This window comes from Neomonachus schauinslandi, chromosome 10 (assembly GCF_002201575.2).
Source record: "Neomonachus schauinslandi chromosome 10, ASM220157v2, whole genome shotgun sequence".
In the NCBI taxonomy this organism is placed as follows: domain Eukaryota; kingdom Metazoa; phylum Chordata; class Mammalia; order Carnivora; family Phocidae; genus Neomonachus; species Neomonachus schauinslandi.
Window position 1 is genome coordinate 109,259,913 of NC_058412.1, and position 24,012 is coordinate 109,283,924.

General features: G+C 39.3%; 1 protein-coding gene and 1 pseudogene across 1 annotated transcript in view; one reads left to right on the forward strand and one right to left on the reverse strand.

Annotated features, from left to right (window-relative positions):
• Positions 1-24,012, reverse strand: part of PTPRA (protein tyrosine phosphatase receptor type A) — a 157,711-nt gene that overhangs the window by 94,089 nt on the left and 39,610 nt on the right. The gene's annotated exons all lie outside the window — the stretch shown is intronic.
• Positions 2,711-2,836, forward strand: LOC123326105 (annotated as a pseudogene).

Sequence of the window (24,012 nt, forward strand, 5' to 3'; positions counted from 1 at the left end):
TTATCACTAAAGGAAAATAAGAAAGGCACGTTGGCTATCACCACTATGGTTTATTGATCTTCAAAAGGCTGGCATATGGTCTCTGTTGCAACTACCCACTTCTGCTGCTGTGCCATGAAAGCAGCCATGGACGATATGGAAAGTATAAATGTGACTCTGTTCCAATAATACTTTATATATGAATACTAAAATTTGAATTTAATATAACTTATATTTAATATAATTTTCATGTATTTTTTTTGAGGTTTTCCCAACCATTTAAAAATGTAAAACCCATTCTGAGCTCATATGTCATACACAAAAAGACAGAAGGCTAACTATGGGAGGCAGGCCATAGTAGGCTGACTTCTGTTCTAGAAGTTCTAGCTAAAAGGATGAGAAAAGAAAACAAAATGAGATGTAATCATTAGGGAAAATCCTCCCCAAAACTTAACTGCAGATGAAAGACTGTGCACTTAGAAAAAAGTACATAGGTAAAAAACTAATATTCTTAAACTAATGTACTAATGTTCATAATTTAAAACTGAAATGGGGTCTTCTAGGCCAGGACAATATGGAATATGCATCTCTCCCCTACTTCAAAAACAAAAAGCACCCCAGACAAAATTCATGAAGCAACTGAAAGAAGATTCTGAAAAGGGGAAAAAAGAAGGTGGACTGGCTAGGGACCATGGAAATAAAGACTGACCCAGCAGGAAGTTTCCTACTTTTTGTTTGATTTGGTTTGGTTTGACTTGTAATATGTCCTAGTCTGAGCTCTGGAGAGGCCCAGAACCTGAAAACAGTAATGAGCACAATCAAAAAAATGCCAAGAAAAGACTGGCTTTTATAGACAAAGGACCAGGAAAAGGGCAGCTCAGCCAAGACAAAAACATTTTGACCATACATGTCCTACTTTAGGCAAACAACAACAAAAAAAGTGGTGCCCACCTCCCTCCCTCTCCTCACTAGGCACTGTAGCCCAGAAACTGTGGGCAGAGTTCGGTCTTCCAATCTTGCATTAACGTCCTGCGTTAATGAGGCAGCAGCACCTTTCCCCACCCCGATACTGTAGCTGTGGAGAACATGGGGGGAGCCCTGTCTTCCATGTCCACCCTGGAGTAACAAAACAGAATTCTGACCCCAGCACAACCAGACAATCCTATAGGGAGGATTATGGTGAAGAGGGAGCTAGAGAAACAAATCCTCTAAAATACATGTACAAAATCCTATACATACCTCCAAGCGACTCATGTGTAAAAATGACCAGCAACAATACAGCAAAAAGTTTCAGAACTGAAACTGATCTAAAACAACACCCAGATTTCAGGTTGGACTCTTGGAAGCATACAAGTAGAGCGGACCAGAATAGCACAGCAAGGCTTGAAAACTAATCTGATCTTTGAACCACAACCAACAAAGATGGGCCAGCGTGTGTCCTCTAAACCTAAACAGGTTGGCTGCCTGTTAAATATAAAAATTTAAATAGCAATCAAAATATCACAATGTCTAGGATGCAATCCAAAATTACCTGTCATATCAGGAACCATGAAAGTCTCAGCTTGAATGAAGAAAAGGCAATCAGTAGATGTCAACACTAAGATGATATAGATGTTGGAATTACTTGAAAAGGATTTTTTTAAAGGTTTTTTATTTATTCATTTGAGAGACAGAGCGAAAGCATGAGCAGGGGGGAGGGTCAGAAGAAGAGAGAGAAGCAGACTCCCTACTGAGCAGGGTGCCCTACACGGGCTTGATCCCAGGACCTGAGCTGAAGACAGACGCCCAACTGACTGAGCCACCCAGGCACCCCTAAAAAGGATTTTATTTATTTTGTTTTAAAGATTTTATTTATTTTACAGAGAGAGAGAGAGAACATAAGCAGGGGGAGCGGCAGGCAGGGAGAAAGGGAGATGTAGGCTCCCTGCTGAGCAAGGAGTCCAATGTGGGGCTTGATTCCAGGACACTGGGATCTTGACCTGAGCTGTAGGCAGATGTTTAACCGACTGAGCCACCCAGGCACCCCCTGAAAAGGATTTTAAAGCAGCTGTTATCAAAATTCTCCAACAAGAAAATTTAAACACGCAGCAAACAGAATATATAAGAGTACCAAATGGAAATTTTAAAACTAAAAAATACAATACAATGAAATACAATTGAAAAACCCACTGGACAGGCTCAACAGCAGAATGGAAGTGACAGAGGAAACAATCAATGAACTTAAAAACAGATCAATAAAAAATATCCAATCTGTACAAAAAAGAGAAGACAGATTAAAAAGAAATGAAGAGAGCCTTAGAGTACTATAGGACAATAATAAAGACCGAACATTTGTGTCAGAGTCCCAAGAATGAGAGAAGAGTACACTCCAAACTTAAAAACATAATAGCACTTACAATCACTCCCCCAAATAGGAAATACGTAAGTATAAATCTAACAAGACATGTTTACGATTTATATACTAAAAATTATAAAACACTGATGAAAGAAATCAAATTATACCTAAATAAATGGAGATACATACTGTGTTCATGTTTTAGAAAACTCAACATTAATGCAACTGTCAATTCTCCCCAAAATGATCTAAAGGTTTAACACAATACCTGTCAAAATCAAAGCAGGCTTGTTTTTTTTTTTTTGTTTTTTGGTAGTTCCTGACAAGTGTATTCTAAAATTTATATGGAAAGGCAAAGGAACTAGAATAAAACAATACTTTGAAAAATAAATTTAGAGGAATCATGCTATCCAATTTTAAGACTATTTGTCTACAGTGCCATGGCTGCAAACAGTAGCCTCCTTGGTAGTGTATGCAGCCTGTTGATTGTATGGGTTGCCCTAAGGGACCTTGGAGACAGCTCTTCCAGTGGACACTGAGGTCTGACCTCATGCTATCTCCAATCTAGGCTGCAGACAGGTATGCGGGGTGCCTTTGGAAAGCCCCAGGGCACAGTAGCCAGGGTCCACATTGGCCAAGTCATCATGTCCATCCGTACCAAGCTGCAGAACAAGGAGCATGTGATTGAGGCCCTACGCAGGGCCAAGTTCAAGTTCCCTGGCCGCCAGAAGATCCACATCTCCAAGAAGTGGGGCTTTACTAAGTTTAATGCGGATGAATTTGAAGACATGGTGGCTGAAAAGCAGCTTATCCCAGATGTATGCTGGGTCAAATACATCCCTAATCGTGGCCCCTTGGACAAATGGAGGGCTCTGCACTCATGAGAACCTCAGCACTGCCCCCTCCCGACTCATGCCCACCAATAAAACCTACTTCCTGTCAAAAAAAAAGACTGTCTACAGTAATCAAGACTGTATGGTACTGAAGAAGGGATAGACATAGATCAATAGAACAGGATAGAGAGTCCACAAATAAGACTCACAAGTATGCTTAATTGATTTTTTTTTTTTTTTTACAAAGATACAAAAGCCATTCAATGGAGGAAGGAATTCAATGGGCCTGGAACAACTGGACTTCAACAAGCAAAGACAAAAAAGAACCTTGACTAAAATCTCATAATTTATGTAAAAAGTAACTCAAAATGGATACTAGAAATAAATATAAAATGTAAAACTTAAAAATTTTAGAAGACAATCTCTGAGACCTAAGGTTAGGTGAAGAGTTCTTAGACATGACACCAAAGAAAGACCTATAAAAGAAGAAATTCATAAATTGGACTTCATCAAAATTAAAAACCAGACCTATGAAAGACTAAAGGAACATAAAAAGACAAGACACAGAGTGGGAGAAAGTATTAGCAAAACACATATCCAACAAAGAACTTTTATCCAGAAAGTATAATTAATTCTCTAAACTCAACAGCCAAGAAAACAAAGAATCTCTTTATTTTTTATTTTAATTTTTTTTAAAGCTTTGCTACTCCTTTACTTGACACTTTCTTTTTTTTTAAGATTTTATTTATTTATTTATTTATTTATTTGAAAGAGAGAGAGAGCACAAGCAGGGGGAGGGGCAGAGGGAGAAGCAGGCTCCCGGGTGAGCAGAGAGCCGACATGGGGCTCTATCCCTGCACCCTGGGATGACCTGAGCCAAAGGCAGACTAAGTTTAACCAACTGAGCCACCCAGGCGCCCCCCTCCCTTTTTAAAGCTTTGCTACTCCTTTACTTGACACTTTTTAAAAAGATTTTATTTATTTATTTGACAGAGAGAGAGAGCGAGAGCAGGAACACAAGCAGGGGGAGTGGGAGAGGGAGAAGCAGGCTTCCCGCTGAGCAGGGAGCCCGATGTGGGGCTCGATCCCAGGACCCTAGGATCACGATCTGAGCCAAAGGCAGACACTTAACGACTGAGCCACCCAGGCATCCCTATTTTTTTTTTTTAAGATTTATTTATTTTGGAGAGAGAGGGAGCGAGTGGGGGAGGGGTGGAGGGAGAGAATCTTCAAGCAGACTTCCCATTGAGCGCAGAGTCTGATGGGTGCTCCATCTCACCATCCATGAGATCATGACCTGAGCAGAAACCAAGAATCAGACACTAAACCAACTGCGCCACTGAGGCGCCCCACAAACAATCTCTTTAGAAAAGGAGCAAAACAGGGCGCCTGGGTGGCTCAGTGGTTAAGTGTCTGCCTTCAGCTCAGGTCATGGTCCCAGGGTCCTGGGATCGAGCCCCACATCGGGCTCCCTGCTCGGCGGCAAGCCTGCTTCTCCCTCTCCCACTCCCCCTGCTTGTGTTCCCTCTCTTGCTATGTCTCTGTAAAATAAATAAAATCTTTAAAAAATAAAAATAAAAAAAGAAAATGAGCAAAACAACAAAAGGACATTTCACTGAAAAATATATTCAGATGCTAAATATGGACATAAGATATTCACCATCATTAGCCATCAGGGAAATGCAAAGTAAAGCCAGGATGAGATACTGCTACATACCTATTAGAATGACTAAAAATTTAAAAAATGGTAACAATGCCAAATGCTAGTAAGGATACAGAGAAACTGAATCTCTCATATAATATTAGTGGGAATGTAAAATGTTGCATACAGCCAGTCTGGAAAAAACTTCGGCAGTTTCTTTAAAAAACTAAACACTTAGAGGCACTTGGGTGGCTCAGTTGGTTGAACCTCTGCCTTCAGTTCAGGTCATGATCCCAGGGTCCTGGGACTGAGCACTGCATGGGGCTTCCTGCTTAGCGGGGAGCCTGCTTCTCCCTCTCTCCCCTGCTCATGCTCGATCTCTCAAATAAATAAAATCTTTAAAAACAAAAAACAAAAAAACTAAACACTTACTTACTTACCAGCAATGGCACTTCTGGGCATTTACCCCAGAGAAATGGGAAACATATCCACACAAAAAACATGTACATGAATGTTTATAACGGTCTTTTCGTTAATAGCTCCAAACTGGAAGCAACACAAATGTCCTTCAACAAGCAGATGGATCAGTTGTGGTACATCCATACAATGGAATACTACACTGAGCTGTAAAAACAAAAGAACAAACCACTGATACTTAACAAAAACTTGGGTGGATCTCAAAGGCATTATGCTAAGTGAAAAATTTTTAAAGGCTACATACTGCATAATTCCATTTAAATGCCACTCACTAAATGAAAAACTTACAGTGATAAGCTGACAAGTTTTAAGATTGAGGAGAGGATGAGTATGAGTATGGGGAAAGGAGGAGCATGAGGGATTTTTTCTTTGTGGTGATAGAACAGTTCTGTATCCTGATTGTTATGTGGTTATACAATTCTACGTATGTGGGCACCTGGGTGGCTCAGTCGTTAAGCGTCTGCCTTTGGCTCAGGTCATGATCCCAGTGTCCTGGGATCGAGCCCCGCATCGGGCTTCCTGCTCAGCGGGAAGCCTGCTTCTCTCTCTCCCTCACCCACTCCCCCTGCTTGTGTTCCCTCTCTCGCTGTGTCTCTGTCAAAAAAACAAATAAAATCTTTAAAAAAAAAAAAAAAAAAAACACAATTCTACATATGTAATAAAATTTCCAAAGCAGTATACACCAAAAACATACATACATACGGGTAAAATTTGGCAAAAAATCCAAAATAAGGTCTGTTTTTTAGTTAATAGTATTATACCTATATCAATTTCCTGCTTTTGAAAATATACTGTGGTTATTTATGTAAGATGTTATTACTGGAGCATACTGGATGATGTGTAATGGGAACCTGTAGTATTTTGCAGCTTTTGAGTCTTAAATTATTTTAAAATTAAAAAGTGAAAAAAAGAAAAGGGTGCCTGGGTGGCACAGTCAGTTAAGCATCTGACTCCTGGTTTTGACTCAGGTCATGATCTCGGGGTCCTGAGATCAAGCCCCATGCAGACTCTGCTTGAGATTCTCTCTCCCTCTCCCTCTGCCGCTCTCAATTGTGCTCTCTCTCTCTCTCTAAAATAAATCTTAAAAAAAAAAAAAAAGAAGAAAAAACTGTAAATATACAGTTAAGTGTAGTCTAGGCATTGTTTTAAAACAAATAAAAGGTATTTGTACTATGAGATGTTACATATTTAACTTCATTAAAACTCTCTGGTAATGGTGCAGAAACAGATTAACAAGCAAGAAAATTTATATACCCAAGTATTCCATAGATGATAAAGAATTTCAAATCAGGAGAAAATGAAAGGATTACTTAATAAACAGTACTAGGAAAATCGCTAAATTAATTGAGCAAAAAGTAAATTAGCTCATTTCATGCAGTATTCCAAAAAAACATGTTCCAAATGGTTTAAAGTATAAACTATAAAACATCTTGAAGAAAACATTTGCAGATATTTGTCTGTTGAGGTACAGTAGCACCTCCTAAACATAAACAGAGAAACTGAGTAACTTCAAATACAAAAAATGTTTAAACTCCTGTATGTCAACAAAACATCATAAATAAAATTTAAATCAAAGTAAGAAACTAGGAAAAGCATTTTCAAAATGTTACAGACAAAGAGCTAAATAATCTTATTAAAGTGTTTACAAATCAGTAAGTACAAACACATCCATGGAAGAATGGACAAAAAGCACGAATAGGCAATTCATAAAAATGTGAAATTATAATGATAAATTTTAAAAAGCCATCTTTACTAATAACAAAAAAGCAAATTAATGCAATCAGGGTTTTTTTTTTTCACCTCTCAAATTGGCACATATTCATATAAATGATAACTCTTTTTTAAAATTTGACTGACAGAGAGAGAGAGGGAGAGAGCATGAGCACAAGTAGCTAGAGTGGCAGGCAGAGAAGGAGTAGCAGGCTCCCTGCTGAGCAAAGAGGCCAATGTGGGGCTAGATCCAGGCTCCAGGGATCATGACCTGAGCCGAAGGCAAATGCTTAACCAACTGGCCACCCAGGCGCCCCAAAAGTGATTAACACTTAAATGTTCATAAGCTACAGGGAAATGAACCTCAAGGTATACTGCTATAATCTCTGACATGTGTCTGTTCTACTCATTTGGCACTTAGTCTATAATGCTATGTGCTATATGATAATTTAGCTTTTTATATATATGATCTAGCTCCTCAGTAAGACCAGAAACCTCCAGGCAGGAATTTTCTTACTTTGTTGTTTTCCCAACACTAAAATAAAAACCTACACATAATAGGTATCCAAACTGTTGGTTAATGATATTAATGAAAATTATAAAAACTTCTGAACCATTTAAGAGAGGAGCAAACAAAAGTATATACCTCTGTTACAGACTGAATGTTTGTGTCTCCCTCCCAAATTCTCATATTGAAGCTCTAATCCCCAATATGATTATGTGGAGGCAGGGCCTTCAGGAGGTAATTAGGGTTATATTAGATCATGGGGGTGAGGCTCTCATGATAGGATTAGTGGCCTTAGAAGAAGAGGAAGAGAGATCTCTCTGCCCTCACCCCTCCCCTGCCCCCTATGCAACAAAGAAAGGCCATGTGAGGATACACCAAGAAGTCAGGTCTCTGCAATCCGAGAAGAGTGTTCTTACCAGACATCAACTTATTAACACTTTGATCTTGGACTGCCAGTCTCTAGAACTGTGAGAAATAAATTTCAGTTGTTTAAGCCACCCAGTCTAGGTATTTTGTTATAGCAGCCTGAGCGGACGAAGACAATCTCCATCCCATAATTCCCTAATCTACAAAAAAGTGCCATCTTGATTTATGGATTATCCACACCATCTAGTTTCACCATTCCTGTCTCAGGCTGCCAACCATAACTCCAAAGTATCACACTCAGGGTCTCAGTGCTATGCAGAAAACATCCTTTCTTTGTCAGTTTCTAGCACAGTAGCTCAAAGCTCCCTCTGGACAGATGGCTTTAGTGATAAGAGGACATTGCCTCTCCCTTCTTCTCTACAGAGCCTCTATTCTCTGTTTAGACTAGAAGAAGAGATTTCCTCATCCTTTCAAAGACTATTAATCTCTGTGTCCTTGATCCCATTTGAGATCTTTCCCCCTACAGTATGCCTTTCCTTCTGGTACCTTCAAACTTTCCTCTTCAGCTCTCATTTTCCTGTTTACAAATAGGTACAGATGTTCCGAACAGATTTTTAAAAATGCAAACACAATGACTAGCCCCATTTAACCCTACAGCATTCTCTTTTCCCTTCTTTCCTCATACCACCAACTTGGGTAAGATATACTTTGCTTTTGGGGTGCCTGGGTGGTTCAGTAAGTTAAGTGTGTGCCTTCAGCTCAGGTCATGATTCCAAGGTCCTGGAATGGAGCACCTCATCAGGCTCCCTGGTCAACAGGGCATCTGCTTCTCCCTCCCCACCCTCCCACTGCCCCCCCAATTCATGTGCATGCACGCTCTCTCTCAAATAAATAAAATCTATTTTAAAAAAAAAAGTGTACTTGCTTTTAGTTCCTCACTATCCACCTCTCCTTAATGACCTCACTGTGTTCTTAATGGCTTCACTCTCAAATCTACAAATAATCTTCTCATCAAATCCAATTTTTTTTCCAACAGTTTCCATTCTCCTTAACTTGCATTTGACATGTGATAGTTATCTGCTTTCTCAAACGTTGCCCGGGTTCCTGGTTCTCTGGACACAATTACAAGTAAATTTTAGCTTCCACAGCTTTTCTTCCTCTACCACTCACACATCAATATTTTATCTGAGTCCCATTACAGGCCAGGCATTGCATTAAATGTTAGGGATGCAAGAAAGAAAAAGGTAAAGTCCTTATCCTTAAGTTCATGCATTCATTTTCCAGTTCAGCCACTGACTCAACAAATTTTCATTGAAAAGCCAGGCACTATGCCACGTGCTGGGTTTAGAAAGCCAATTAAGACCTGTCCCCGTCTTCAATGAGCTCCTGGCCCATAGGCAAACATCTTTTTTGTGTCCCCAACATACACTATACACTCCTTGAGAGCAGAATCCAAGCCTTCTACTTCCCTGAATCCCCTCAAAAGTGCTTACTTCAGCAAATGCCCAATACATGCGAAGAACAAAGGACTAACACTGCTCAGGTTAGAGACACACATGAGAAATTAAGAAAGCGATTATTTCCTTAGAGAGGCAACAGGGTAGAGTCACACAAACTTACATCTGAATCTTAGTTCTGTCACTACTACAGCTTGGTATTTAACTTTTGGGTTTTCATTTCTTCATCTTTAAAACAGCAATCTCTCCCCACCAGTATCAGAAGACTGCTGTTTATAAAATACGTAATATATGTGTAAACATATCTATATGTAATAATGTAAAACCTCTATCATTGAGTCTAGTACATGGCAGGCACTATCCAAGTGTCCCCCTTCATGTGTTCCTTATTTTTCTTTGTATTCACTAATCCTTTACCTTGACCAAAATGACGATTGGTATTCAAATTATACATTTCTTGACTTGATTTTTACAGCCCAGATCAAGCCACCACCTTAATGTATACCTTCAAAATGTGGAACTCAAGGCCAAATTCTAACGGTTTACACTTAAACTTTTTCCCTAAGAAATATTCTACATGTTCCTCGAGCCTCAAAATCTGCACCTGTAGTGATAAGGATGAAATGATAACACACTTATATTGGTAATAACAGCTCACGTGGTCCCTCTTTTCCACAGCCACTGTGGAATGCAGGGAGGAGCAGAGAGCTCACTCTAGGGTTCCAAAAACCAAATGCAATTTTTAAAAATCAGAAAACAAGGGGCACGTGGGTGGCTCAGTTGGTTGAGCATCTGACTCTTGGTTTCAGCTCAGGTCATGATCTCAGGGTTGTGAGATAGAGCCCCACCTCAGGCTCTGCACTCAGCAGGAAGTCCGCTTAAGATTCTCTCCCTCTCCCCCCACTTTTGGGCTCTCTAAAATAAATCTTAAAAAAAGAAAAAAAGAAAAGAATTTAAGACAATTCATTAAACATGAAAAATATTAAACTTCAGATTAAGGGGGTCTACCAACTAAGTATACCACTATGGAATTCTAGAATATATGGAATATTTTAAAAGATAAGCTTCCAGAGATGGAAGAAAATTAATTTCCTATAGGAAAACAAAACTGAGGCTAAATTTCTATATCTCATAAGCAACAATGGATGTCAGAAAAAACAGAGCAATGATTTCAAAGCTCTGAGGGAAAATAACCTGCAACCCAGAAGTCTATACTCAAATCATCACATAAACATGAGGGAAGAACATCAGAAAGCATTAAAGTTTATTTGCCATGTACCCTTTCTCTCAAGAATTTACTTGAGAATAAACTCCAACAAAACAAGAAAAAAAAAAAAATGGGATGCCTGATGGCTCAGTCGGTTGGACACCCAACTCTTAATTTTGGCTCAGGTCATGATCTCAGGTTCATGGGACTGAGCCCGGCATCGGCTCCACGTTCAGCACAGAATCCCGCTTGGAAATATCTTTCTCCCTCTCCCCGTCTCCCTGCTCTCTCTCACTCTCTCTCTCTCTCTCTCTCTCTCGCTAAAATAAATAAATAAATAAAACTGGAAAAAATTTAAAAAGGAAGACTGAGATCAAAGATCACTGGAGTGGGTCCAACTCAAAAATCTAAGGAAAACCTCAAGAATGCAGTTGTGCAGATAGCCTAGAAAACAGTTAGTATAAATGTGAGCAGGGTCTTGATAGACTAGAATGTGTATGACTGAGCTTGGGAAAAAGTGAGATAATACTGACAGACAAGAAAGAAAGAAGACTAGGGGCACCTGGGTGGCTCAGTCGTTAAGCGTCTGCCTTCAGCTCAGGTCATGATCCCAGGGTCCTGGCATGGAGCCCCACATTGGGCTCCCTGCTAAGTGGGGAGCCTGCTTCTCCCTCTCCCACTCCCCCTGCTTGTGTTCCCTCTCTCGCTGTGTCTTTCTCTGTCCAAAAAAAAATTAAAGAAAGAAAGAAGACTAGAATCGCCAAGAAAAAAATTGTATAACAGGGGCGCCTGGGTGGCTCAGTCAGTTAAACATCTGCCTTCGGTTCAGATCGTGATCTCAAGGTCCTGGTATGGAGCCCCACATCGGACTCCCTGCTCAGTGGTGAGTCTGCTTTTCCTTCTCTTCCTCTCTCTCTCAAATAAATAAAACCTTAAAAAAAATTGAGAAAGGAATAGTCTAAATATGAAATAAAAATATGACTGGGGGGGGCACCTGGGTGGCTCAGTCAGTTAAGCAACTGCCTTAGGCTCAGGTCATGATCCTGGGGTCCTGGGATCGAGCCCTGCATTGGGCTCCCTGCTCAGTGGGGAATCGGCTTCTCCCTCTACCTCTGCCCCTCCCCCTGCTCGTGCTCTTTCTTCTGTCTCTCTTCCTCTCTCAAGTAAATAAATAAAATCTTTAAAAAAAAGAAATATGACTGGAGGGATGCCTGGGTGGCTCGGTTGGTTAAGTGTCTGCCTTTAGCTCAGGTCATGATCCCAGGGTCCTGGGATCGAGTCCCACATCAGGCTCCTTGCTCAGCGGTGAGCCCGCTTCTCCCTCTGCCTGCAGCTCCCTCTGCTTGTGCTTGCTCTCTGACAAATAAATAGAATCTTAAAAAAAAAAAAAAATGACTGGAAATAACTGATACTTTCAAAAAAAGAACGAACTTTTTCTTCATTTTCTCCTTTGAACAGCCCAGGGTCCAGTACATTAAACCTACAGGGTAAAATATATAAACCCAGAAAACAATACTTGGCCTGACAATGAATAATATTTACTTAGCTATAGTAATGTAAATGCTGTTTATGGGCTTTTTCAGTTTTAGAGAGAACCTATGGTCAGACCATAAAAGGCTTGGAGGTGTTCTGAGGACAGTATGCAGAGGTTAAAATTTTGACAGGTTAAACTGAAAACTCTATCTGATAGAAAGGTAGGGATGCTGCTGAAAACAGGGGTGCCTGGGTGGCTCAGTCATTAAGCGTCTGCCTTCAGCTCAGATCATGATCCCAGAGTCCTGGGATCAAGCCCTGCATCAGGCTCCCTGCTCGACGGGAAGCCTGCTTCTCCCTCTCCCACTCCCCCTGCTTGTGTTTCCTCTCTCGCTATCTGTCAAATAAATAAATAAAATCTTCAAAAAAAAAAAAGAAATACTGCTGAAAACTAACAAAACAAAAGACAGAGGTTAAAGAGCACTTCTGGGGCGCCTGGGTGGCTCAGTTGGTTAAGCAACTGCCTTCAGCTCAGGTCATGATCCCAGGGTCCTGGGATCGAGTCCCGCATCGGGCTCCCTGCTCTGCGGGGAGCCTGCTTCTCCCTCTCCCACTCCCCCTGCTTGTGTTCCCTCTCTCGCTGTGTCTCTCTCTGTCAAATAAATAAATAAAAAATCTTTAAAAAAAAAAAAATTCTAAAGAGCACTTCTGGTAGTTAGAAAGTTATCCAACTTGTAATGGGTTAATTTGTGTCTCCTCAAAACATGTTAAAGTCCCAACCCTCAGTACCTGTGAATATGATCTTATTTGGAAACAGGGTCTTTGCAGTTGATCAAGTTAAGATGAGGTCATCACAGTGGGCCCTAATCCAATACAACTGGTATACTTAAGGAAAAAAAAAAAGAGGACATTCGGGGCACCTGGGTGGCTCCGTTGGTTAGGCGACTGCCTTCGGCTCAGGTCATGATCCCAGGGTCCTCGGATCAAGCCCCCCTCAGGCTCCCTGCTTGGCGGGAGGCCTGCTTCTCCCTCTCCCACTCCCCCTGCTTGTGTTCCGTCTCTCACTGTCTCTCTCTCTCTCTCTGTCAATTAAATAAATAAAATCTTAAAAAAAAAAGACATTTGGACCCAGAGACAGACATGCATAGAAGGAAATGATGTGAAGTCACAGAACACCATGTGTAAGGCAAGGGATGCCTGAGGCTACCAAGAGCTAAGAGAGGGAAGAACAGATTCTCTCTCTCAGCCCTCAGAAGGAAGCAGCCCTGGTGACACCTTGATTTTGGACTTCTAGGCTCCAGAACTGTGAAAAAATAAATTTCTGTTCTTTGAACCACCCAATTTACAGTACCTTTGTTATGGCAGCCCCAGGAAACTAATACACAAAAGAAGGAAAAAAAATAAACAACAAATTGGAGGGCAGAGGATGGTATGAGGTAAAAATCCTCATTATTCATACTGGAGAAGTAGAAAATCAAGTAAGGTGACTTTTTTAAAAAGGTTAAAAAAAGAAACAGCAATAAAAGTATATTATCTAGCTTTACAAATGGAGGTCATCAAAAACCAGTCTTGGGGCGCCTGGGTGGTTCAGTTGGTTAAGCGTCTGTCTTCAGCTCAGGGCATGTTCCCAGGGTCCTGGGATCGAGCCTGTGTTGGGCTCCCTGCTCAGCGGGGAGCCTGCTTCTCCCTTTCCCTCTGCTGCTCCCCGTCCTTGTGCTATCTCGCTCATGTTCATTCTCTCTCAAATAAATAAAATCTTAAAAAAAAAAGTCTCAAAAACAATTAAAGCCTATCTCAGCGGAGTGGGATAGGGAGCTGAAGAACATGTTTATTTCAGGCTCTTTTGCAGTATTTTCTTTATAACCTAGTGTATGCATATTACAGTAAGAATTAAAATTTTTTTAAAGTTATAGAACATGCATAGTATAATCTTACCTTTACAAAAAATTATGATAACTGGATTTTTAAAATGGACAAAGTACTTGAATAGACATTTCTCCAAAGAAGATATCCAAATGGTCAATAAGCAGATGAAAAGATGCTCTCAACATCACTAATCACTAGGGAAATGAAAAGCAAAACCACAACAGGATACCACTTTACACCCATTTGTATGCCTATTATTAAAAAATGAGATATTACCTCACACCTGTCAAAATGGCTAAAATAAAAAACACAAGAAACAACAGGTGTTAGAGAGGATGTGGAGAAAGATGAACCCTCTAGCGTTGGTGGCAACGCAAACTGGTACAGCCACTGTGGAAAACAATACAGTGGTTCCTCAAAAAGTTTAAGTTCCTCAAAAAACAACCCTATGATCTGGTAATTGCACTACTGGGTATTTAGCCAAGACATACAAATACACTAATTCAAAGGAATATGTGTACTGCTATGTTTATAGCAGCATTTTTATATATATATATATATATTTTTTTTAAGATATTATTTATTTGAGATAGAGAGAGACAGTGAGAGCAGGAACACAAGCAAGGGGAGTGGGAGAGGGAAAAGAAAGCTTCCTGCCGAGCAGGGAGCCCGATGTAGGGCTCGATCCCAAGGCCCTGGGATCATGACCTGAGCCGAAGACAGACGCTTAACGACTGAGCCACCCAGGCGCCCCTATAGCAGCATTATTTACAATAGCCAAATTATGAAAGCACGCCAATGGTCCACTGATACATGAATGGATAAAGAAGATTTGGGGTGTGTACGTATATACACACAAACACACACAGAGGAATAATATTCAGCCATTAAAAAAAGAATGAAATCCTGCCATTTGCAATGACATGGGATGGAGCTAGAGAATACAATGCTAAGCAAAGTAAAACAGAGAAAGACAAATACCATGTGATTTTACTCAAAAGTGTAATTCAAGAAACAAATGAGCAAACGAAAAAAAGAGAGAGAAAGAAAAAAACAAAGAAACAGACTCCTAACTACAGAGAACAAACTGATGGTTACCAGAGGGGAGGTGAGTAGGGAGCATGGGGGAAATAGATGATGGGGAATAAGGAGTGCACTTGTGATGAACTCAGGGTGATGTATGGAAGTGCTGAATCACTATATTGTACACCTGAAACTAATTTAACACTGTATGTTAACTATACTGGAATTAAAAAAAATTTTTTTAAAGATTTTATTTATTTATTTATTTGACAGAGAGAGAGACAGCGAGAGCAGGAACACAAGCAGGGGGAGTGGGAAAGAGAGAAGCAGGTTTGCCGCGGAGCAGGGAGCCCGATGCGGGGCTCGATCCCAGGACCCTGGGATCATGACCTGAGCCGAAGGCAGATGCTTAGTGACTGAGCCACCCAGGCGCCCCTGGAATTAAAATTTTTAAAAAATAAATGAATACCAAAAAAAAAAACCCCCCAAAGTAAGTGCTGGTGAGGATACAGAAAAATCAGAACCCTTGTGCAGTAATGATGGGACTGTAAAATGGTACAGCCACTGCAGAAAACAGTATGGCGGTTCTTCAAAAAAAAAAAAAACAAAAAAACAAAAACCCTGAACATGGAATTAACGACCATCTGGTCTAGCAATTCCACTTCTAAGTACCTACCCCGAAAGAACTGAAAGCAGAGACTTGAAGAGATACCTGTATACCAATATTCATTATGGCATTATTCGCAATAGCCAAAGGTGGAGAAAACTCAAATGTCCGCAAAAAGATGAAGGGATGAATAAAATGTGGTATATACATACAACAGAGTATTATTCAGCCTTAAAAAGCAAATTGTTATACATGCTACAATATGGATGAAACCTGAAGACCTTACGCTAACTGAAATAAGCCAGACACAAAAAGATGAATATTGTAGACTTCCATTTACATGAACTACCTAGAGTAATCAAATTCATAGAAATGGAAAGTATAATGAATGGTGGTTGCCAGGGGTTGGAGGAATGGGATTTAGTGTATAATGAGTTGGTTTCAGTTGGGGATGATTAAAAAGTTCTGGAGATGGATGGTGGTGATGGCTGCACGACAATGTGAATACACTTAATGCCAAAGAATGGTACACTTAAAAATGATGAAAATGGTAAATTTTATGTTGTGTATATTTTACCAAGGAAACAACAAAAAGGAAATATGTATACAAACACATTAACCTATAAAACCTTTTCAGTGCTGCAGAGGCTCTCATGCCTCACTCTAGTCATGACCTCCCACCTTCTGCTAAGGGAACCACTAGTCTGACTACCATCATATCTCATCTTCTGGTAACTGAACTACATCCACTTTTTCTGTGTCTGGCTTCTTTCACTCAACATTATATCTCTAAGATTCATCCATATTGTTATGTGTAGTGGTAGTCTGTTCCTTTCTATTGCTGAAAAAAATTCCATTATATGACTATATCACAATTTATATTTACCTATTCACCTATTTTTGGACATTTGATTATTTCCATTTTTTAAGCTATTACAAATAAAGCTTCAGTGTACATTTATATGTAAATGGAGTGGCAGAGAACCTGATTTTAGCTTTATTTTGCGAGGACACGAACTCTGGTGACAAAGCCTCCTTGCAGCTCTGGTTTTCTTTCTTACCTTAGTTACTTGAACTGCATCATCCATCACCACTCACTGGAATTCCATAAATAACCTTTTTTTTTTTTTTTTTTTTTGGTGTGTCACCCGCAACTAGCAAAGGAAAAAACCTTTAGAAAAACAAAACAGCCCTATTTAGACCCACGGATTGTTCCCAGGGAGAGGAATACACTCTAACAAGATGTCTCATAGAGCTCCATCTTAAATAATTCAGATCTCTGAAGAGCTCATGGGAACTGAATTCAATGAGAAATCAGGTCTTTCCAGGGAAAGCAGTACTCCTCCTCTCTTATCCCAAAACTAGGACTATTCTACTGCACTGTTCCTCTAGGGGACATCTGGCAATGACTGAAAATACTTTTGATTGTCTTGCTTGGGTTTTGTTCGTTTGTTTGTTTTTAAGTAGTCCAGGTGATTCCACTGTGCAGCCAGGGCTGAGAACCATTCTCCCATCTATTCTTCTGGATCTCATCCTTTCTTCTCCATCTATCTTCAGCCTCGGTTCTCTTTAGAACCCCAGATCTATGTATACCCTTGTCTTCTAGACTTGCATATCTCACAAGCACCTCTGATTCAAATAACCAACACTCAGAGAAATACGTTATTTTATTTTATACCTGTTCCCCAATTGCTTATCCCAGTGGATAAAAATCACCACTTATCCCAGGAGTCAGCCAACTTTTTCTATAAAGAGCCACACAGTAAATATTTGGCTTTGCAGATAATACAGCCTCTGTCACAATTATTTAGCTCTGCGGTTTTAGCACAAAAGGAGCCAGACAACAAGGCTGAGCATAGATGTAGTCTAACAAAGCTTTATAAACACTGAAATTTGAATTTTATGTAATTTCCCCATGTCCATGTCATAATTTACTTCTGATTTTTTTAACCACTTCAAGAGGTAAAAACAGTTGTTTCCGGGCTGTGCAAAAGATATCAGCAGGTCACAGTTTGCCAGCTCTGATCTATCCCCTTGCCCAAACCAGAAATCCCAGTTGTCCCAATTCCTTCCTTTCTCTTAGTCACCAGAGTCCATCATTACCTCCAGCAAAGTACTTGTCACAAACTACTGCAACTGTTTATGGCCTCCCTCCACAGACAGTAAGATCCTTGAGGTTAAGAACTATGTCTTAATAATATTCACAGAGGGGCGCGTGGGTGGCTCAGTCAGTTAAGCACCCAACTCTTGATTTTGGCTTAGGTCATGATCTCAGGGTCGTGAGATCCAGCCTCAAGAGGCTCCGTGCTGGGTGTAGAGCCCGCTTAAGATTCTCTCTCTCCCCCTCTCTCTCTGCCCCTCCCTGCTCACTTTCTCTCTCTCAAAAAAAAATTATTTTAATATTCATAGAGCTCAGCAGAATTCCTAGAACACATACTGTAAGCAATCTACAAAAAGGCTCTTTTGGGGGCACCTGGGTGGCTCAGTCAGTTAAGCATTTGACTTCAGCTCAGGTCATGATCTCAGGATCCTGGGATTGAGCCCTGCGTCTCCCTCTGCTTCTCCCCTTGCCTCTCCACCCCCGCTTGTGTGCTCGCTCTCTCTCAAATAAATAGAATAAAAAAAAAAAAAAAGACTCTTTTTTATTATTATTTTTTTAAGTAATCTCTACCGTGGGGTGCGAACATACAACCCCAAGGTCAAGAGCAGCATGCTCTACTGACTGAGTCAGCCTGGCACCCCAGGCTCTTTGTTCCTAAGTCTTTCCCCTAGTTCAAAACAGAGAAAGTTAATGGTATACCCCACGAATTCGACTCTTTCCTATTCTGAGAGCAGTTTCTTTTTAGTTTAGCTTATTCTTGAACTTGATAATAGTAAGGTTTAAAAAGACAAACACCAAATTTTTAAAAGCATTAAATAAAGGCCCAGGCAAACATGGAACATATACCTTATTAAGTATAAATAATAATGATCATTACTATTCAATGACTTAATAATTGCTTAGTTTCTGTTTTCTGGGTGTTTTTTCTGCTTTTATCTTTGAAATAATCGACTTGGTCAAATCTTGGGAGATGCCAGTTCCGTGCCTGATTACCAATTAGAGATAACCAAGCACATGAAAAAGCAGCAGCTCAACAAGGATCAGAATAATAACCATTTATTAAGTGCTTATTATGTGTCAGGCACTGTATCAAACTGTATAATGTACATTTAACATTATCTCTGAAACAAGTACAGGAAATAGATGCTTCATTTTGCAGATGAAAAACTGTGGCACAGATCAGTTAAATAACTTGTCTGCAGTCAAACAACTGGTAAGTGGCAAAGATCAGACTCAAATCCAGGGATACTGATTCCAAAATCTATGCTCTCACTCCCTGGTTGAATAGGGCCTCTAACCAATGTACATCAATAGCCATTTGAGAAAAGGGCTTCCCTCCAGAAGGAGCTAAATGGAAAGTTTTGAAGCCCTGTTTGAAATGTATCATAACTGCCATATAATTACAAAACTCCTAAGTATGGCGCAATGTACACAGCCAGTGAGACTTTCTAATCACTGTCTAACTGAATAAAATAAATTGGAAGAGCCAATTCCTTGATATAGCAGAACCTCCTACTCCAAAGATGGGAAACAAAACCTTATGGCAAATTAAAGAGACACTGCCATGATTTCATTTCCTACTGTTAATAGAGCCAATGCCAGGAAGTCTCATGCTTACTATAGCAACCACTGGTCTTGCTATTCACCAAGTTTCTGCCTTTTTGCTTCCTCAGGAAGTAGACAGGAAAATCACACTCCTGATCTCTTTTTTAAAGAGGAGCTGCCATTTAAAAATAGAAATTAATAAATGAATATGTAAAAATCAGTTTTATGGTTTGGCTGACACCCAATATCTCTGTATATTAAGCTCAATCTTTAAAGCACAGAGTCATCTTTTTTATCTTGCAACACAGCAATCTAGGAAATGTACTAAAATCTCCAGTTACTATAATCTAGAAATGCTGGATAAATACTAACGTACTTTGAGAAGCTTAGCTAAGTTCTAAGAAAGCAAACAAAACTGCCAGTGGCATGAAACAAAACGTGAACCAGAGCTGGGGGGCATCTAGCTGGCTCAGTCACTGGAGCACATGATTCTTGATCTCGGGGTTGTGAGTTCAAGCCTCACACTGGGGGTAGAGATTATTTTAAAATAAAATCTAGGGGCGCCTGGGTGGCTCAGTCGTTGAGCATCTGCCTTCGGCTCAGGTCATGATCCCAGGGCCCTGGGATCGAGCCTTGCATTGGGCTCCCTGCTCCTCGGGAAGCCTGCTTCTCCCTTTCCTACTCCCCCTGCTTGTGTTCCCTCTCTCACTGTGTCTCTCTCTGTCAAATGAATAAATAAAATCTTTAAAAAAAACAAAATAAAATAAAATAAAAAAGAAAAAACCCAAAAAAACAAAAGACAAAAGACAGAGCTGGAAGTATGAGCAGACTTCTGTATTGGCCCCAGAAATATGTGTGAAGACATTTGAATAAATAAGGCAAATTGAAGGAAAGGAGACAGGAAGCAGGCTCCTGAGAAAGATGTGAAATTGGATCTAAGACCTCTTGCAAAACTGTGGCCCTGAAAGGACTACACTCTGAATGAAAATATACAAGAAAAAATCTACCTGCATAAACAAGACCACAAAGTTTGTCTACCTCAGTTTGAGCTGGGGCAAGAGGAGGAAAGGCTCCTTTGAGAATTTGAAACCACAGACATATGCTTCATATGGATTTGAGGTCTAAATTTACTTTTTCTTATGATCCAGGGCCCACTTTCCCTATGGGAAATTAACAAAACTGGCCTGTGCCAGTTATGACACTAGACATCTTTAGTACAAACAAAAATAAACCCACTGTGGAAAAGCAAGCCCTCAACACAAAATGCACAGGATTCAGAAAACAGAACAGTCTCATAAAGACTATAAAATGAGTTTAACAATGATTAAGATAAAAGCATCAAAACCATAAGGAAGGCATAAAACACTTTAAAAAGAAGAAAATGGAACAACCAAATGGAGCTTCCAAAATATAAATATTCACTGAAATCTAAAATTTTATAGACAGGTAAACCACTAGAAAAGACACAGCTGAAGAGAGAATTAATAAACTTGAAAATATATCTAAAGAATTTATCCAAAATGCTGCACAGAGAAATAAATATACCCTGACCTAGAAAAATAAGTGCAGAGCTAAAAGTTCTAAAGCTGATTATAAAATTTACATAGAAATGAAAAGAACGTAGAATAGCCAAAACAATGCTGATTTTTAAAAAAGAGCGAAATAGCTGGAAGAATAATATGAGTTCAAAAAGTAAGGCCACTTTGCACTCTTTCTCCCTATAATCCAAACCATCCCAACAAACTCAGCAAATTAGGATTATAAAAAAACTTTGTCAACTTGATAGAAACTGTCTATGAAAAACTAAAGCTAATGCCACATTTAATGGTGAAATACTGAATACCTCCTCCCAAAATCAGGAACAAGGCAAGAATACCCACTTTACCATTTTTATTCAACATTATATTGGAGGGTCCTAGCCAGTGCAACAAAGCAAGAAAAATAAATTAAAAACTATCTATGTTGGAAAAGAAACAGTAAAACTATATTTACAGAGAACATGATCTTATAGATAGAAAACCTTAAGAAGGGAGCGCCTGGGTGGCTCAGTCGTTAAGCATCTGTCTTCGGCTCGGGTCATGATCCCAGGGTCCTGGGACCAAGCTCCGCATCAGGCTCCCTGCTCTGTGGGAGACCTGCTTCTCCCTCCCCCATTCCCCCTGCTGTGTTCCCTCTCTTGCTGTGTCTCTGTCAAATAAATAAATAAAATCTTAAAAAAAAAAAAAAAAGAAAACCTTAAGTCTAAAGAAGAGTTAGTAAAAAAAAATAAGTTTAACAAAGTAGCAGAATATAAGGTCAACATAAAATAAACATATACATAAATATCGATTGTATCTTTATATATTATCAATAAATAGTTGGAAATCGAAATATCTTAAAATACCATTTATAAGAGAATTTTAAAAACACACAAATTACTGAGGGATGAATATTAACAAGAGATGTACAAGACCTGTACTCTGAAAACTACAAAACACTGCTGAACTTACAGAATACTTAAATAAATGGAGATACATAATCTGTTCATGTATCAAAAGACTCACTGTTGTTAAGATGTCCATTTGTCCCAAACTAATCTACAGAGTCAATGGAATCTCAAATTCTCAGGTTTTTTAATAGAAATTGACAAGCTGATTCTACAATTTACCTGAAAATCCAAAGATCTTATAACAGCCAAAACAATTTTGATAAAGAAAAAAAAAAAAAGGTTGGAAGACTACCTGGCAGGAAACAAGAGTATGCTATGGGTGTACAGACATATATAAATCAAAAGAATATATCAGAGAGTCCAGAAATAGAACCACACATATATGACCATTTGATTTTCTACAAAGATGCCAAGCCAATTCAATGGGGGCAGAAGAATCTCTTCCACAAGTAGGGCTAGAACAACTGGATACCCATACGGGGAAAAAATGAACTTTGCACCTTATTCTCATGCCAAATGCAAACACTAACTTGAAAGGATATTAGATCTGGACCTAAATGTAACAGCTAAAAGCATAAGAACACATAAGAAAAAAAAACTTCACAATCTTGAGACAGTGTATTAATTTGATATTACTGAGTAACAAATTACCACAAAGTTAAAGGTCAGAAGTCCATGGCTGGATTTTCTGCTAAGGATCTCACAAAGATAAACCTCAAGGTGTCGCCAGGCTGTGTTCTCATCCGTGCTTAGGATCCTCTTCCAAGTTCACATAGTTGTGGCAGAATTCAGCTCCCTGCAGCTATAGGACTAAGACACCTGTTTCTTTGCTCCTTCTCACCCAGGAGCCGCTCTCCGCTGCTACAGACCATCTGCAATCTTTGCCATATAGACCCCTCCATTTTCAAAGCCAGCAATGGAAAAAATTTCCCTCTTGCTGAAATCTCTGTTTCAAATCTTTTGAATTCTCCTGGCTCTGACTTCTAGACCCAGATTTTAAGGGTTCGTGTGATCAGGTCAGGCCTAACTGTATAATCTCCCTTTAACTGACTCAGTCAACTAATTAATAACTTAATTACATCTTTAATATCCCTTTTGCCATGTAATATAACATAATCACTGGAGTAAAATCCCATCATATTCACTGATGCTGCCCACACTCACAGGAAGGAAATAATACAAAAGAGTGCAGGTCCCTAAGACTCCTGAGGTCTTCTTAGAATTTAGTCTACTACAGATAGACAAAGACTTCTTAGACTGGACACAAAAAATATGAACTCTAAAAAAAAAAAAAAAGTGGTCAATTTGGACTTCATCAAAATTACAAATTTGGGGCGCCTGGGTGGCTCAGTTGGTTAAGCGACTGCCTTCGGCTCAGGTCATGATCCTGGAGTCCCGGGATCGAGTCCCGCATCGGGCTCCCTGCTCGGCGAGGAGCCTGCTTCTCTCTCTGACCCTCCCCCCTCTCATGTACTCTCTCTCATTCTCGCTCTCTCAAATAAATAAATAAAATCTTTAAAAAAAAAAAAAAAAAAAAAAATTACAAATTTCTCCTCTGTGGGAGATACCATTAAAAAACAAAACAAAAAACAAACAAAAAAAAAACAGGTGTACCTGGCTGGCTCAATTGGAGGAGCATATGACTCTTGATCTCAGGTTCATGAGTTCAAGCCCTACACTGGTTATACAGATTACTTAAATAAAACTTTAAAAATAAATTTTAAAAATTAAAAAAACAAGCCACAGGCTGGGAGAGAATATCTGTAAAATATATATGTACATAATTAATGATTGTATCCAGAATATATAAAAAACCCTTACAATTCAAGCATAAGATACTATTAACAAATAATCCAACAAACAAATGGGCAAAGGATTTAAGATGACATTTCACAAAAGCACATATACAAATGGCCAATAAGGACATAAACAGATATCGAAGGTAGGATCACTAGTAAATATCACTAATCACTAGGAAAATGCAAATAGAACCATAATGAGACACCCATAATGGCTAAAAAGTAAAAGGCCAACAATGCCAAGTGTTGGTGAAGATGTGGAGGGAATGAAACTCTTGCACATTGCTGATGAGAATGTAAAGTGTAAAACGATGGAAAACAATTTGGCAGGTTCTTATAAAATTAAACATACACTTAAACCATAAAACCCAGTAGCAATTCTACTTCTAAGATTTACCCAAAAGAAACAAAGACCTATATCTAAGCAAAGACTTGAACACATATGCTCCTAGCAGCTTTATTCATAAGGGAATCAAACTAAAAAAACCTAAATACTTATTAACATATGGAAGATAAACTATAGTATATTCACACAATGGAATACTTCTCAGAAAAAAGAAACAAAGGAATTGACTACTAATATACCTAACAACATGGATGAAGGTCAAAAACATCATGCTCACTCTTAACTTAAGCAGCCTGAGGTGATCTCTGAA